This window comes from Bombyx mori, chromosome 17, assembly GCF_030269925.1.
Source record: "Bombyx mori chromosome 17, ASM3026992v2".
Classification (NCBI taxonomy): Eukaryota; Metazoa; Arthropoda; class Insecta; order Lepidoptera; family Bombycidae; genus Bombyx; species Bombyx mori.
This window is the reverse complement of record NC_085123.1, coordinates 10,083,576-10,102,376: the sequence shown is the minus strand read 5'-3', so window position 1 is coordinate 10,102,376 and position 18,801 is coordinate 10,083,576. Positions and strand designations below refer to the sequence as shown.

At 36.8% G+C, this 18,801-nt stretch overlaps 1 protein-coding gene across 2 annotated transcripts in view; it reads left to right on the top strand.

Moving 5' to 3' along the window:
• The window catches only part of LOC101739197 (G protein-activated inward rectifier potassium channel 3), a 69,829-nt gene that overhangs the window by 29,697 nt on the left and 21,331 nt on the right, over positions 1-18,801 (top strand). The window lies entirely within an intron of this gene.

Sequence of the window (18,801 nt, the reverse complement as noted above, 5' to 3'; positions counted from 1 at the left end):
TTTAATATTGAGGAATAAACAGACGCCGTAACCAAAAAGCCTTTTCTTTGTTCTTATTAATCCTTTTAAATAATGTATTAATGATATATTTGAACAAGAACCACATGCTGATCGTGACGGATAAAATACGAAAACGCTTTATATGGTTTTTACAGACCGCATACGTATTATAATCCGTGTATTTTTACACCATAAATTACGTTACGGGTTTGAGGTGATTAAGCAGTCATACAAGCTCACGTAAGCAATACAGCTGATACAAGTGGGTACAGCGACCGGTCCTGCCAAATTCATTCATCCCTTCACAAATATAACGTCATTTATTTTTCTTTGCATTAAGCCGAGCTTCTCGGTGAGCATGAAGATTAAAATTGATCCTAATTAATATTCTCGGTATATTTTCGTAAAAGATGACCAACACATTTTTATCCTACACAGTAAAGCTGCCTAAATTCACTCAGAAATAACATTTGAAACTTCAAAGCATTCAAATTCACTCAGAAATAACATTTGTTAAGTACTGTCTATCGTCTATCGCATAACTTTTTCTAGAAGTTCGAGCTTAAGAGATTTACGAAAAGATCACGCTAGGTATGCATATATTTATTTTTATTTGTAGGTATATGTGATCTATCTTATATTCATACGTAATTGATACAAACAATGGGATTGCTGTAATGTTTTTGTTTGTTAGGCATCATATCAGTGATGCTATTAGTAACTAAAAGTCACAAATATGTAGCGCAATTAGTGATGTGCAAATTTATAGGAAATATAGAGAAAAAAATATATAAAAATTAATTGAAACAGTTTCGCAATCATACGCTGACCCGAAACTATTTAAGGACTATAATTCCAGGTCAGTTGATGCGTGATTGTGGAGGTTTGAAGTGCGGGCGGCATCTTGTTGAGCAACCCGTTGGTCTATTGGCGAGACCAATGAGGCGATCAAAACAACAGTAATCTGTGTAACGGTCCACTAATCTATAGCTAATCTAGTGAAAAATGTACTGTGTGCTTAGTGCGAGTTTTTTAACGTCCTCGATAGCGTAAAGGTTAGCCCACTTTTCTCATTCCCGATCCTGCGGACAGAATGGAAAGCAGTCGACGTCGCCCCAAACACGTCATTTCGGATCCTCCCGATCCACTAACGGTGCTTTTAGGTACCTCAGGCACCGGTCATCGTTCCCGTCGAACCCGTCGCTTGCGACGAAGGGCTCGACGAGTAAATTAACCCCCAGACACAGCCCACTGAGTTTCTCGCCGGATCTTCTCAGTGGGTCGCGTTTCCGATCTGGTGGTAGATTCTGCGAAGCACGGCTCTTGCTGGGGTTCGTGTTAGCAACGTCGTCAGGTTTGAGCCCCGTGAGCTCACCTACTAGTTAAGATTCCGCTGATATAGCTTCTCAAGGCTATCAGCTTAGGTAGGATTACAAAAAAAAAACAGTTTTGTATGCAGTTGGAACAGCGCCTCTAGTGGGAAACGTAGGCAAACTATACCATTCCATACAAATATGAACTAACTTTAACGCTATCGAGAACGTTAAAAAACTCGCACTAAGCACACAGTAATGCTGAAGGACGTGAGTTGTATCCGTTCTTGTTGTAGTCAACAAGCAATAAAATTATTTTTAAACATAGCTAGCACCGCTGCGGGAGCGCACGCGAGTTTTTCATTCCATAGCTTATGGGAAATAGGCCAAAGCAATCTCTGAAAACGAACAATGGACCGATGCAGTGGTTTCTGCTATTATATATTCCGCGGTCGATGAAGTATGTGCAACGACGCTGCACCTCGAAGCAATAATTACATTTCAACACTACATTTAAAATCTTTGTATTTGGGATCTACAAAATTAGTAATCACAAGCGGCCCGCTCCGGCTTCGCTCGGGTATTTAACAAACATTTCAATGATATTGGACGTTATTTTATTTATTTTAAATAAAAGAACACTTATTGCGGCATAACTATAATAGTTAGACATATGCTGTCGTGACACTTTTTGTAAATAATAATGTGTTCTACAAAGTCGTAGTACATTATTTTATTCTATCATCAATAGTTTTCGCAGGGCACGCAATGTAAAGAATATTTTAGGTAATTTTTTTACACCTTGGGTTGCATTATTGAAGTTTTAGTATGGATCCCTAATTTTTTTCAAAAAAGATTATCGCCTATGTTACTCTGGAATAGTGTAGCTTCCAAACAGTGAAAGAATTTTTCAAATCGGTTCAGTAGTTTCGGAGCCTATTCAATTCAACAAACAAACAAATCTTTCCTCTTTATAATATTAGTATAGAAGTATAGATAATACATATCTGCGCCCACGTGACGTTCTCATACTTTCGAAGTACTTAATAGTAACTTACGATTTATTATTCGTTGTACACAAGTAAGGTAGTACCTATAGGTATACATGTTTAGTATGCTGTGAGAGTCATACCATCACTCCCATAAAGTAGAACAAGGATTTATCGGTGTACTCCAAAGACTGCAAAGCAAACTAGCCAGAAGTCAGATTGAAAATGAACCGTGTTTTTGTAATTGGGTAATCTTATTTTACGGCATTCCTTTGTTGGTCCATCACTCGTAACATTTCATGTAGACTAAAACTGTCTAATAAATTTTCCGTCCGTAGATTTAGGTACACAAGTTTGTTTGTTTTGTTTTAAGTTTTTAGAATAATAAATCTAAGAAACAGATCAATCAATACGTAAATTGTAAAACTTTACAGTTGTTTACGTTCGAGTAAGTATGGAAACTGTTAACTATAGTGTTTTTTTTTAAACGAAAAAATAAAGTATGAATATAGTAACATCTGGAAAGGAAAATACGTACTCATACAATCCAGCTAATATTATAAACGCGAAAGTTTGTAAAGGCTTCGTCAAACAGAACGCGTACTTAGCGCGCGTCAGAGCGTTAAGCCTTCGTCAAACAGAACGCGTAATTAGCGCGCGTCAGAGCGCTAAACTGACGCCGTGCTATTCATAGCGTAGCGCGCGTCGGAGCGCTAAACTAACGCCGCGCTATGACGCCGAGATGTGTTGTACTACTATGGTAATATACTGTCAAAAAGCCCAAACGCCGCGACAGAGCGTTGCGTACTTATAGCGCTGGCGCTCTGTTTGACGGTATGTTACCATAGTAATACAACACATCTCGGCGTCATAGCGCGCCGTCAGCTTAGCGCTCTGACGCGCGCTAATTACGCGTTCTGTTTGACGAAGCCTTAAGAATGTGCGGATGTATGTTTGTTACTCTTTCACGCAAAAACTTCTGGATGCATTTTGAAGAAACTTTACAATAATATAGCTTACACTTCAGAATAGCACAAAGGCTATTTATAGGAGATATAGTGTGAATTACCCAATTTTTTTTTATTGCTTATGTGGGTGTACGAGTTCACAGCCCACCTGATGTTAAGTAGTTACTGGAGCCCATAGACATCTACAACGTAAATGCGCCACCCACCTTGAGATATAAGTTCTAAGGTTTCAGTATAGTTACAACGGCTGCCCAGCCCTTCAAACCGAAACGCATTACAGCTTCACGGCAGAAATAGGGAGGGTGGTGGTACCTACCCGTGCGGACTCACAAGAGGTCCTACCACCAGTAAGTGTGGTAGGACCATGTACCCAAAATATAACGAAGTGTCAAGTAAGTAGGAAAAAACATCTGACGTATTATTTTCGTAATCAATAATAAATTAAATGTTCCCGTAGCGAAGCGAGGGCAGGTCGCTAGTTATACATATATAAATGTATGTAAGACAGGAAAACGTTAATATATTAATAATACCATAATGTATTTTGAATAGTGTTGTTATTCGGGATTTTTGCTGAGGATCCGCCATCTTCATTTTAACACCGCACTACACGCCACCGCAGCAAAATCCCTAATACCTATAACTCTATACAGTAGTTATTATGTTTCCAAGGACCATTTTTGCCGGTTATGGAATGAACAGTGCTTCAGCTTAAAGGACACTTTATGGCAGTGTTTGCCAAACTTTTTTGTGCCATTCCCTACTGTAACATTTCTAAAATTTTTATGGCCCCTATACTTACATAATTTTAACACTAAAAAATTGTTCACTTAAGAAACATAAATGGTTTGAGGAAGAAATCACTATGAATTTGTTAACAAAACACAGTAAGTAATATTTCTAAATACATAATAAAAAACTGAAATTCTAATTCTGAAAATAATTTTAATGCAGATTTTCTATATTAATTTAGTCCGATTGCCCCCTTGTGGTGCGTGGGCCTCACGTTGGGAAGCATCGCTTTATGGTGTTCCCTCAGCGCTATGACATTCTTCTTCAAGTGCTAGACTGCGTTTTAGCTGTGCTCATAGTATTGGCATTGTCAATGAGCGAGGTTGACCACTTGTGTGCCGTCTGCCGCTCAAGACATATGAAACACTTACTCTTCTCGAAAAAATCCTCAAATAGGAAGTCTAACATCGTGCAAACACACTCTTGTAGAAAGTATAACAACAGCCTCAAAACGTGCCCATCTCTCCTTTTTACAAACACTAAAAATAAGTAAAATGAGGTTTATTTGACAGTTAGACAGACATCCGCGAAATCTAGGTCTGTAAATATTGCAACGGTACTTAGACAAATTTTGAATTATAATACCGGTGACAGATAGAAGTAATTCAAATAAAGCGTACACAAGGAATTCTTTTTTCCAAAAATAAAATAAACCGTTTTTGTTTGTGCTGTGTAAAAGATTTATCAGTGCTACCACTTTTCTGGAAAGAAAAAAGTATACTGTATAGTTCTGAATTTATTCACAATCTGAAGATAATCAAATACTTGATATAATACCGAGTGTAATGTAAATTTGAAAACACTTAACAAAACTCCATCTTTACTAATTCAATATTAGTTAATCTTACAAAAAAGAATGTAATGTTTAGAAATATGGAGTTTTTCCACTTGTTTTGACTTACATTGTTAATGTCGTGAATGTGTGATGAAGTCATAATATCTCAAACAATGATACTGAGAATACATCACATCTGTAGTAACAACTGCGCTACAAATCCAAAGTTTTCTAATGTTTCAAACGTAGAGTTGTGTTTGTTTGTCTTTGTTTCACCTCGGAACGAAGCAACCAAATGATATGTTTTTTTAAAGGTTGGTTTTTGTCAGGATAGACACATTTTCGTCTTAGTCGTTTGCACTCTTGGCAGAGTGGTCGTGGTCACCACCCGGGTGGTGCGCATCACAAGACGTCGCAATTCCTCGCTTACCGCCGACTTTCTTGTGCACTCGTTGATAGTGACATACTACCTTTTTATCCCGGAAAAACTACACTGACACCTTTCCTTCGCCACGCGAGCGAATAAATTGAAAATACAGTTTCATTTTAAAATTTCTCGAAGCAATCACTTTAACGTTTATGTCAAGTACAAGAACTTAATTTTAAATGTATTACTGCCTCTTTTACGTCATGCATTAAAAATATATTTACTGAATAGCTCGGCGGTGTAGTAGTTCAGCGGTTCTGACTGCTCGGCTGAGGGTTGTAAGTTCAATTCACACATCAGGTAAATAATCCATGTAATGAATGGGTGTGTCTACTTTTCGTCTGGGTGTTTGATATATGCATATATAAACGTTTATAAGTTTATAAGTCACTGATTCCAATAGTACAAGGAATAACAGTTTGAGGCCAGATGACCTTGTGTGACTTGTCCCCGATTTTATTATTATTATGCACAAGGATTGATATCAATGTATGCATTTGTTTACAATACGTCTAGATTGAAAAGTTCACAAGTCAATTCGTCATAGCTTCTCATAAAACGCTATTTATAAAATTTGTTTTAACAACTTAAATTAAATTCAACAAAATATTGTCGTTTTTAGGATTTCAGTTAGACTCAATCCACATTTTTTTGCCTTATTATTTTAAAACTATACTAATCTAGTATACAAATACATTTGTAAGTTATTGTGATGTAAATTTTCTTTTGATTAAGATCTAATGTTATTTTTATTTTATTACTATTATATTGTACTGGTGGTAGGACCTCTTGTGAGTCCGCACGGGTAGGTACCACCACCCCGCCTATTTCTGCCGTGAAGCAGTAATGCGTTTCGATTTGAATAGTGGGGCAGCCGTTGTAACTATACTGAGACCTTAGAACTTATATCTCAAGGTGGGTGGCGCATTTACGTTGTAGATGTCTATGGGCTCCAGTAACCACTTAACAGAAGGTGGGCAGTGACCATGCATCTAAGGAACTAAAAAAAAAAAATCTGCTTTTTATGAATGTTGGGTCTTCGTCTTTTAAAAAATCAATAACCAATCGTCGTAGGCATAATGTATAGAGAGATAAATGGGACTTGTTTTGACATTTCACAACCTGTTGTAGTTCCATTGGGAGTGGTTAATAATCTCTCATCACCCATTAGTCGTTTAGTATAGACATAGTGTTATATAAAACAGTAACTGTCTGTATGTAACCGTTATGCAATAACCGAGTCACGGACGTGAACTCGCTTTGAATAAATTCAATAGTCCCCTAAATAACTATTAGTTTAATTGTATTTAGATAAAAAGCAAGACACATTGTTAGGATCATTTTATTCAAATTACCTAATTAGAAACATAGTAAAATATTAATAGCAAACTCTGTTGAAGTATGTTTAAAATATATTTATTTAGAATCAATCCTCGTGCCCATTATTTATGTAAATATTAAAAGTAGGAAATAATAACAGACTAAGACTTATGATTATTTTATAACTTAAATTCTAATTTCATAACTATCCTAAATTTTGTTGACTTCCGCCCTGGCACAAAGAGGCGGGGCGTGATGCACGCAAAATGGCGAACGACACACTGATTTAGCGAGGACGGAAGCAAGACGTACTTTACAAAAGCGTATCGATTAAGGCAATTAGTGTACTTTTAAAACCTATTTAAAGTTGTGGAAATAAAGGAAGTGTAATCAAACAGCATTTGGATTGTTTATTTTTGGTGAAAGCCAAAAGTTCAGAAGCGGGATCACCAAGAATACATAAAATTTTCTAAAGCGTCCACAAAATGTAAGTAAAGATGAAGAAATATGATATCTCTTTTTCTCCTTTCTTTCTTTTCCATGGAACTCACGTAACATACAATATATAATTTATGCAAACAAGTAGCTTCTTTGGCTTACGAATAATAGACGATTACTGTTTTCCGTAATTTATTTTGTTTTTTTTTCCCTGTTTCTGTTGCTGATATATATATTTTTTTTATTTTTATTTTTTTTATAACTTATTTTTTCTTACACTCTAAACCTCGTTTTATTATTATTGTATTCACCTCTACATTTCCTTTGTTGAGAAACTAGCAATATATTACTGACAAAACCGCTTGTTTATATATTAGTCGATATGTCTACATATATCTATATATAGACGTCTATAAATATCTAATTTGATTTACAAAGTAAACACAGACCATAAAAAGACCAAGTCAAATCTCTTTCATATTACTAATTTTAACCCAGTAATGGAGTAGTACATTAAAACTTTATAATTTAAAAGGTGTAAACTTTATGTGATTTATGACATACATTTTTAAAAGAGGTCAATATGCTAAACAGGTGACATAAATGGTAATTGGAATATTGAAACATTACAAGGAGGAACGTTACAAATCTTAAAGACATTTTTGAATATTGAAACATAAAAACTGGTGAAGCAATAGCTTTAAATGTTGTTTCTCTTTATAGAGCAACTCAGTTTGTGCAATAGCTTTACTGGGCTAAACTTTATTTTGATGTGAATAAAATAATACATTATAGTATATCACAATTTACTTTAAACAATAATACATTATATGTGTACTGGCGGGTTCCAGACAAAAATACCCATAAATTGTTTCTAAAATTATTAAATTAAATGGAAAAGCAATAGTGATAAATCGAGGGTGTAGATCCCTATCCAAATATCGGAACTCTTGATCACAATTAGTACACAATATGCACAACACTTACTTCGTTTATGGAGAAAATCTAAACCGCTATTATGCTTATATAAATACAAAAAAAAAAGTATGTATAAACCAAGTATAGACTGTACTCCTACTTGAACGATTACTAAGCTATTTTTCTTCTTTTGTTGAGGTCTAGAAATATGGAAGGAGACACCCGAGGTCAAGGGTCGGAATTCAGAGCTGCCCGAGGTCAAGGGTCGGAGTTCGAAGTCGCCCGAGGTCAAGGGTTGGAATTAGAAGCCGCCCGAGGTCGAGGGTCGGAATTAGAAGTTGCCCGAGGTCAAGGGTCGGAATTGGAAGTTGCCCGAGGTCAAGGGCCAGAATTCGGAGTTACCCGAGGTCAAGGGTCGGAATTCGGAGTTACCCGAGGTCAAGGGTCTGAATTCGGAGTTGCCCGAGGTCAAGGGTTGGAAGTTGAATTTGCCCGAGGTCAAGGGTCAGAATTCGGATTTTCCCGAAGTCAAAGGTCGGGATTTGGTAATGCCCAAGGTAAGGATTCGGAATTTGACGATGTCCAAGGTCAGGGATTGGAAACCGGAAATACTCGAGGTCGAGGGTACGAAGTCTATAATGCCCGAGGTACAGAGCCTGAAATCGATTACGAACGACTGCAAGGACTAAGAGACAATGACATAATATATCGTGGGATTACTAATGGCGTAGTGCGAACGCGTGAACCGAGACGTGGAACCGAGTCGTATGGTGCGAAGAAGTCCCGGCGGAGACAGCGATTGGAGGGGAGGTCGGAGCCCAAGGAATCTGAAGTGGACTTTATATGGCGGAATCAGAGTAAAAGGAGGCGGTCTCCAAACCGACGAATTAGACGTAAAGGTACATATAAAGGTACAACTAGTACATCAACCGAATCACTATCTAGCGGATCTTATAGGGACTGTTCTAAACCTAACCGTGCTAAGTACTCTAAAAGCTCTTCGAGCAATAAAATGTTGGATAAGTTTCTGTCGATAATCAAAGACGTAAGGAGGACCGACAATCCTAAAATGTCTTTCAATAGCAATGTGATTCCGGACTTTGACCCCATGACTAAGACACAAACTATATTGACGTGGATAACAAAAGTTGAAGAATGTTCTGAAATATATGGTTGGGATGAAAGGGAAACCATACATTATTCTCTGCAAAAATTAAGTGGCGTCGCTAAGTCGTGGTATCAAGGTCTTCCCACATTGCTATACAGTTGGTCCGAATGGAAGAAAAAGCTTATACAAACATTTCCTTCCCAAGAAGACTATGCTGAGCTTCTCACTGAAATGTTGAATAAGAGAGCTAGGTACGGAGAGTCTTTGGAACACTATTACTATGCTAAGGTCAACCTTCTAAACCGCTGTAGAATAAACGGAAAACAAGCCGTCGACTGCTTACTTCACGGCATAGATGATCGTGCCGTTAAAGTGGGGGCGCAGGCAGCACAATTTTCTGAGCCCGAACAGGTCCTTAAATATTTTAGGTCAGTAAAAATTGGTAATCCCAGGGGAAATAATGATAACTTTAGGAACAATCGGGCTGACAGGAATTCACATTCAGCCAACAACAAAACAACGAATACTAGACAGAATATCAGTAATCCGAGTATTAAATGTTTTAATTGTAATCAGCTGGGACACCCTAGTTTTAAATGTGATAAGCCGTTGTCCAAATGTACAAAATGCGATAGGATAGGACACCTGGCACCTAACTGTTATAAAGACAAAAATGATGAAAACGGAACTATGAATAGGCCTACTGCCAAAAACGAAAAACTAGTCTCGGAATTACGTGCTTCGAACAGAACGAATGACAAATACATTATGAATGTCAGGGTCAATGGCATACAGTTCGAATGTCACTTAGACCTAGGGAGCCAATGTTCACTAATTAGGGAAAGCGACGCAAAGCTACTTAACACAACTATAGTTACAGATAATGAGTTGCCGATGCTTAGAGGCATTGGCGCGAACCTTACCCGACCGTTAGGTAGGATAGCTGCGCACGTAGAGGTGCAGGGAATTTCAGAGAACATTGATATGTATGTGGTAGAAGATTACGTGTTAAGGCACTCTGTTCTCATAGGACATTCATTCACAGAAAAACCGAATATAGTTATAACGAAAACACCTGATCAGTTAATACTACAGAGAATATCCAAAGATCAAAAACTACATCTCTTAACACGCGACAACACGATAATTGCTGCGAATGCATTGCGAGCGGTTCCCGTTCGCTGCGAGGCACTGGAGAAAGGCTCCGTTTACGTCAATGGTTCTGTAAGAGAACGCGACGGACAAAAATATTACCTGTTACCCGGCGAATACGAAATATCAAACAACGGCTCTGCGTTGCTAATTCACAATCTCTCTAACTTCGACTTTAACATCCAAAGGGATTTTCTACTAACAAGAGCTTGTCGATCACAAGTGGCACTTCATACTTGCGAGGTAACTGTTGATACAACACGATGCAATGATGACACAATACATTATAACCCAAAGCTAACTCCCGACCAACGTTTAGCCCTTCAAAATTTACTTACGAAATATAAAGACTGCTTCTCATACAGCCTTCAAGATTTAGGTTTTACAAAACTAACTGAAATGACCATCGATTTGGAGAACACTGAACCAGTCGTTTACAGACCGTATCGTATGTCTCATTCCGAGAGATCATTAGTTAGAGACATGGTACAAGAAATGTTAAATAGTGGGATTGTTAGAGAATCTTCTTCGCCATATGCAAGTCCAATTGTCCTTGTAAAAAAGAAAACGGGGGAAAAACGACTTTGTGTAGATTATCGCGCTCTGAATAGAAAGACTAAAAAGAACCATTACCCTTTACCTAGAATCGAGGACCAATTGGACTTGTTAGCGGGAAACACGATGTTCACATCCCTAGATTTAGCATCCGGCTACTACCAGATACCAATAGAAGAAGGTTCGCGTCACAAAACCGCATTCGTGACTCCAGACGGTCAATTTGAATATAATCGGATGCCATTTGGATTGGTGAATGCACCAGCGGTATTTCAAAGAACTATAAATACTATCCTGGCGGAAGCCAAAATTAAGTATGCCCTTGTTTATATGGATGACATATTAATTCCCTCAAAGAATTTTGAAGAAGGAATGACCAGATTAACGGAAGTACTGGAACTTTTGCGAAGTGGAGGGCTCACTTTGAAAATGAGCAAATGTAGCTTCTTCCTCGACGAGATTGACTTTCTTGGATTTGAGGTTAGCGCAAAAGGTATTCGACCAGGGTGCAGAAAGACCGAAGCGGTGTCTAATTTTCCTAAGCCCAAAAACCAACATGAACTACGTCAATTTTTAGGATTATCGGGGTTTTTTAGAAGATTTATCAAAAACTACGCATTGGTAGCTGCGCCTCTAACTGAACTTCTTAAGAAGGATCAAGAGTGGATATGGAACGAACAAAGAGAAAAATCCTTCACACACATCAAGGAGCTCTTGCATAAACGACCCTTGCTCGCTCTGTATGATCCACTGGCAGAGACTGAACTCCATACCGACGCTAGTAAACAAGGCCTAGCTGGTATCTTACTTCAACGTAACGAGAAAGGCGCCCTGCAGCCAGTGTCTTATTTTAGTCGAAAAACCACCCCAGATGAACAGCGATACCATTCCTATGAACTAGAAACCTTAGCTATTATAGCGTCATTAAATCGGTTTAGAATCTACCTTCTCGGCATACCTTTTACTATAATTACCGACTGTAGCGCGATCCGCGCTACGCTTATAAAAAGGGACTTGGTGCCTCGTATAGCGAGGTGGTGGATCCAACTCCAAGAATATGATTGCACTATTGAATATAGACCCGGATCGAGGATGTCCCACGTCGACGCGCTCAGTCGTAATCCGATAGACGCCCTAACAAATGAGGATCACGTCCTTGACGTACTAACCACTGAAACGGACGAACAAGATTGGATCACCACCGTACAATCTGCAGACGATGAAATTGCACAAATAAGGAATATTTTATGTAATCATGATACCGAGAATATAGCGAACGTATTTAAACATTTCAAATTAAAAAATGGGCGTATCTACCGTATTGTGGGCGATGAGATAAAGTGGGTCGTTCCAAAAGGGGCCCGGTGGCAGATCTTGAAGAGAAACCACGATGATGTCGGCCATTACGGCTTTGAAAAGACTCTTGAACGTATAAGGAAACATTACTGGTTTGGACGCATGAGGCGTTTCGTAAAGAAATACGTATCGGCTTGTCTAGAATGTGCTCATCACAAGGTACCAGGGGGTAAACGTGAAGGAGAACTGCATCCCATTGAAAAGATCGGCGTGCCCTTCCACACAATCCACGCAGACCACCTAGGACCTTTTGTCAGGAGCAAAGCGGGGAACTGCTATATACTATCATTAATAGATAGTTTCACTAAATTTATAAATATCACTCCAGTCAAAAACACGAAATCAGCGACTACAATCAAAGTCCTGAAAGACCACGTCAGTTTCTTCGGAGTCCCAACGCGCCTCATTACTGATAGGGGGTCTAGTTTCACCAGTAAAATGTTTAAAGACTTTACAAAAGATTGTGGAATAAAACATATATTAAACGCTGTCGCGACCCCGAGGGCAAATGGTCAGATAGAAAGATTTAACCGAACCATAACAGAAGCATTAGCTACTTCGAATCATGGCCGTGATGAACGATGTTGGGACGAACGGATTCACGATATACAAATAGGTCTGAACACGACAATCCACAAGACAACGCAAAAGTCGCCATCGGAACTTCTGTTCGGATTTAATATAAACCATAGAGCGGAAGGAATTTTGAGCACAATAATAAATGACACGCTTAATATAATACCACTAGATGAGTTAGACTCCGTGAGAGATAATGTTTTGAAACGCATGGAAATTCAACAAGAAAAAGATTCTGAGCGATTCAATAAAAATAGAAAACAGTGTAAAAAGTATGAAGTAGGAGATCTAATCCGAATGGAAAGGCATGTGTCCAACGATGGTCATCCAAAGAAACTTTTAATGAAATATCAGGGTCCTTACCGCATCTTGAAAGTCTTGGAACACGATAGGTTTTTAGTCGAAGACACTCCGTTGTCTCGTAAGGGCGGTCGTCGTTACGAAGGTGTTGTCGCCATAGACAAAATTCAACCCTGGACAAGCTTTAATCGAAACTTCGATGATGACTCAAGCGAAGACGATGACGAGGATGACAAAGACAATGATGATGAAGACAGGAAGGATCAAGCGGGTAATTGACGTAGATGTAGGCAGCAGTGATTAGAAGTGATTAGAATTAGGCAGAAGTGATTAGAATACCAATGTAACCAGTAACGTTAATGCTAATGAGATTCGCCTCGATTAAAAGTTGAGTCCGTCATAATAATGTAATACTTTAACTATGTTGTAAGGCATTGCAAGTAGACAGGAAGAGAGTGGTTGTTCCTGTATAACATACAAGCATCACGAAGGGACTTGTGATATTGCAGGAAGGCCGAGCTGTTAGGATCATTTTATTCAAATTACCTAATTAGAAACATAGTAAAATATTAATAGCAAACTCTGTTGAAGTATGTTTAAAATATATTTATTTAGAATCAATCCTCGTGCCCATTATTTATGTAAATATTAAAAGTAGGAAATAATAACAGACTAAGACTTATGATTATTTTATAACTTAAATTCTAATTTCATAACTATCCTAAATTTTGTTGACTTCCGCCCTGGCACAAAGAGGCGGGGCGTGATGCACGCAAAATGGCGAACGACACACTGATTTAGCGAGGACGGAAGCAAGACGTACTTTACAAAAGCGTATCGATTAAGGCAATTAGTGTACTTTTAAAACCTATTTAAAGTTGTGGAAATAAAGGAAGTGTAATCAAACAGCATTTGGATTGTTTATTTTTGGTGAAAGCCAAAAACATTTGTTGCACAACACTATTCCGCAATATGTGTACATTCAAATACCCCCAAATTAAATATTTCTACGGATCCCTATTTAAAACGGATTTCCTTCAAATTGATTTCCTTAAAGTTGGATAGGTATAATAATAATTAAATTCACGAAATAATTACTTAGATTTTTCAGAAGTTTACGAATAAATTTAAATTTCTGATCGCAACATACTCAAGGAATTTAAATAATCTATACAACACGTTCACAATCTTATTCTTTTGTCTAATAGTAATAGCGTATAAATGTGTTGTACATAATTGTTCGGTATATTTCTTGAAAAATTTTCCATTGATAAAGAATATAATTTACCTTCCGTCTTCTTGAAATTGGTCATGAGTTTTTGTTCAATTTTTTATTCTGTTGGACGTTAGGATTCATAGTTTTAGAAAAAAAAAGATACGTGACTCAGATTTGTGAACCAGTTCAAAGACCAATGAACCGTAGAGTCCGTTAAAAATACTTTTGGATATTCGATGTCACTGAGGCTCGGTTGTATTCCAAAATTATTCATCATTTTAATTTTAGTACTGTCACTTGAAACCAATAGATGGTGCTGTTATCAATAATCTTCATGAGTATGTTTCCTGGTATATTTTAAATTTATTTTTAGAGTTCCTGAGTAAAAATATTCTGCACAAATAGCTGCTAATTATTGTATTTGTATTTCACTATTCACCTAATTTTGACGGTAGTTAATCAACTTTTTAATTACAAGATTAGGCTTGGGAAATAATAGTTCTATGAACAATAAACTGAAAAGTTTCAATTTAGTATTCAGTTACTTTCGTATTGCTTAAATCATATATGAAATTACTAAATAAATTAGGATGATCATACATACAACACGCAAACCGCAATTAAGTGGAGTAATGCACCAATCGCACCGCCAAGTAGGTTTTGGTGAATTAATCAGACCATTTGGAGAACATCTAATGAATTTATTTTAACAATTAAGATATAATAACGCATTTGTAATCTTTGTTGCAATTTCACCAGGAAGTGTTTGTCTGACTAAGTCAAAGTTAAATGACGACAATCTACCTTGGATTTTTATTTTTAGATAAGACGTATGTATGCATCTTGTTATTTATAAAGGAAGGTTTGTGACGATCAGAGCCATCTATTATCGAATAGCGTAACTATAAAATCAGAGCAGTCGTTTTCAGCATGTAAAATGATATTGAGATTACTAACTGCTATTTCCGACACACTTGTCACCCGAATCTACGACAGTTTCTGCGACTTGGCAACAGCGCCCCTCATTTAATTTCATAGCGAGCGAAGTTCAGCCAGTTTGAAGTTAAAATAACATACCTACCTATAACAAAATGAATATGAAGAATAGGTATATAATTTTAAATGTCATGAATAAGAGTTAAATAAAATCTCTTCCATTCTTTAATTTGATTAAAAATTATACTTTTAACTTTATACAAAAATATGTTCTATTTCTTTTTTTACTTGAATTTCGACTATTTCGGTCTTGGCATTGTTCATTAAGTATGACTGAAATTTAGAACCCATTTAGAAACAACATAGCGAATGCAATATTACCCCGTATTATTTAAACACTAACATGAAAAATATATAATACCATTGTTCTTTGAACCCGCAAGAGAAAAAAAAATGCTTTGTTAGCTTTACAAAGTAGCAAGCACGATATAGTGCTTGGTTTCCGAAGACCGCGTCGGCAAAAACTAACAATCAATACAATTTTGTTATTTGCAACAACAAAAAAATCGTAGTGGGTACTGTGACTTGTGAGCTCATCTTCGGAAAAGAGTCCAATGAACCTGTTTTTTTTATTGCTTAGAAGGGTGGACGAGCTCAAAGCCCACCTGGTGTTAAGTGGTTACTGGTGCCCATAGACATCTACAAAGTAAATGCGTCACCCACCTTGAGATATAAGTTCTAAGGTCTCAGCATAGTTACAACGGCTGCCCCACCCTTCAAATCGAAACGCATACTGCTTCACGGCAGAAATAAGCAGGGTGGTGGTAACTATCCGTCCGGACTCACAAGAGGTCCTACTACCAGTATTCACAAGAGGTCCTACCACCAGGTTATAATGAATTGATTAAAACTTTCATTGAAACTCCATTTTTTAAGGGAGATACTTACCGCGTAGTGATCTTATATTTCGCTCCGGCTTGAAATGCGTTAGCTGTCCCCTTAAATGTTATACAACCGATCTTTTCACTTCATGTCTCAAGAAGGGTGGTCAAGTTTTGATATCTACAAGCTTCAGCAAAATAAAGCTATGCAATGCTTTCAAATTACATGTATATTTTGGAAGAGCCAATTTGATAGTACGCTTGAGAGCATATTAGAGGCCTTCAGCGCAAAAGTGGCCTAACCCACATTTTTTTATATTCAAACTTATATGACGTATAGTGGAATTTATTTAAATATAATAAATTTTGATGCAAAACCGGCCTATCCATAGTTTCACAGCTTTGTAAACATTATTTTTGCGTGTATTGTTTTTTTGCCTACTTAAATTCAAATTCATGAAAATTCAAACCTAATTGCCTCCATACTATAGTAAGCATAGGCCACTTTTGCGTTGACGGCCTCAATTTTATAGTTAAATGTTATTAAAATTTTAACATTTAGCTGATGCGAAGCTGATGTGAAACTGATGCTGATGTTAAACACATTACACTATTTAGCTGCGTAAATAATGAGCAGAATTAAAACACACGTCAGGTGTTTTATTTCACGAAATTACAGTTTGGCTGAAAAGCGTTTTCGAATATACTTTTTTCGGACTTTGTTCTTTCGTTTGGCACTAAAACGGCAACAATTACTAAAATACTGTTTTCTTTACGAATTGGCGAAGACAATAATAACGGACACGCGAACAAGCGCTTAATCATTAGATTCACTCGATGTTGAGCTGTTAACTTCTATCTTTTTCAATCAAAAACGTAAGATCGTACCGAAATAATACTCGAAATGGTTATTTTATATCGCGCCAATTTAACAAACATAAATAGAATGTTTAAATAAAGAAATTAAACGCAATTTTTGTCAATCATAAAAATGTTAATATTGTTGATAGCTACATTAATTTTTAGTTGTTTTTTTAAAGTTTCCGAATTAAGCCCACAGACACAGCCCACTGAGTTTCGCGCCCAATCTTCTCAGTGGGTCGCGTTTCCGATCCGGTGGTAGGTTCTGCGAAGCACTGCTCTTGCTAGGGTCAGTGTTAGCAACTCTCTGGTTAGAGTCCCGTGAGCTCACCTACACACGCTAGGGTAAGCTGACATAGCCTCTCAAGGCTATCAGCATAGGTAGGAAAAAACAACCGAATTAATCAAGACGCAATGTAAAAGGCGCTTAAGTCAATACCTAAGTATCAATAACCTCACTCACTAAGCTAACGCATAATATAACAGCTGACTATATAGCGGATTATTTAAAAAAATTAAATTAAATATTGGCCATTTAAATAATTGTAAGAATCAGACTCAGTTCGATTGCTACTCCGCTTCTGTCGTCAGATTCTTGGCATCGGTGACTGTGATGCGTAGTCCACGAAAATCCAAGGTCGTTAGCAGTGTCAATGTTTTAGTGTCGTACTTTTGATATAGTTTAGGTCGTTTACATTATCCCTCTTACGTTTGATATTAAATGGCTCGACCAAACTCGTATAATAAATTCGAATGACGAAATAATAAAAATGTTTTATTAACTTAATTACGTAACTTTGGATTTTATTATAAGTTCAATTTAAATTGGATCGCCGATTAGGGGATCGTAGCTCAGACAATATATATAAAAAATTGAAACATCGAAAATAAGGGGAAAAAAAACTTTTATTAATTGCCAATATATATTACGTTATCCAATGATAAATTAGTAGCGTCTTCCGCAGAAATTCCCAAAGGAATAGTTTCGTTGCCAACTTTACGATAAAGATAGTATCCCTCGTGTAACCATTATTTATCAATCGTACACTAAATCAAATATAAAAATACCACTGCTGCTCATTCGTAGAAAATTCTGGATTGTATTCCTAATCGATTCTTTTTTTCAGTGTCATATTAAATTTATTATAACATTTTCGTATATTTTTATTTATTTATTGCTTAGATGGGTGGACGAGCTCACAGCCCACATGGTGTAAAGCGGTTTCTGAAGCCCATAGACGTCTACAACGTAAATGCGCAACCCACCTTGAGATATAAATTCTACAGTCTCAAGTATAGTTGCGTTGTTCTAATGATAATTTTCAGAGCAGGGTATCAATTCTGAGTGTGGGTCATCCCTATTAAATGGTAAATTAAAATGCGTTGTTTGACGTCTTTCGTAGATTGAGTATGTTCACTTTCAATCTTCAATCGTCCACTACTGAGCGTTCCTCTAAATAAGCCACTTACTATAATCTTAACAGTTTCAAAAAGCGATGTGTTGGGATATCACAAATATCATCGCATGAACAAGTTTATTTTATTTGAATAAATTGTGCGACATCTCTAGAAGTAGCATCCTATGATTGACACTCATTAGCCCATCAATCTCTAAAGGGTAGTTATAACTACATTGCTATTCAAAAAACAAATCAGAATTTATTTTGAAAAATATATTTTTATTCTTCAATTAAACATCAAGCTGCAATTTCTTCTTTACATCAAAGAATGACCGGTTGACCTCAGTGAATAAAGTTCAAAACATAAACAATTTGGATAAACCAATGATGATTACTATCAATCATTTCAATTTAAACTTTGAATTGTATTAGGTATCGATTTTTTCTACATTTTTATTGTAAAAAGATTTGATTACTATTGTTTTTTTTTAAACTAAATATTTTAAGAGATTCTTTTATT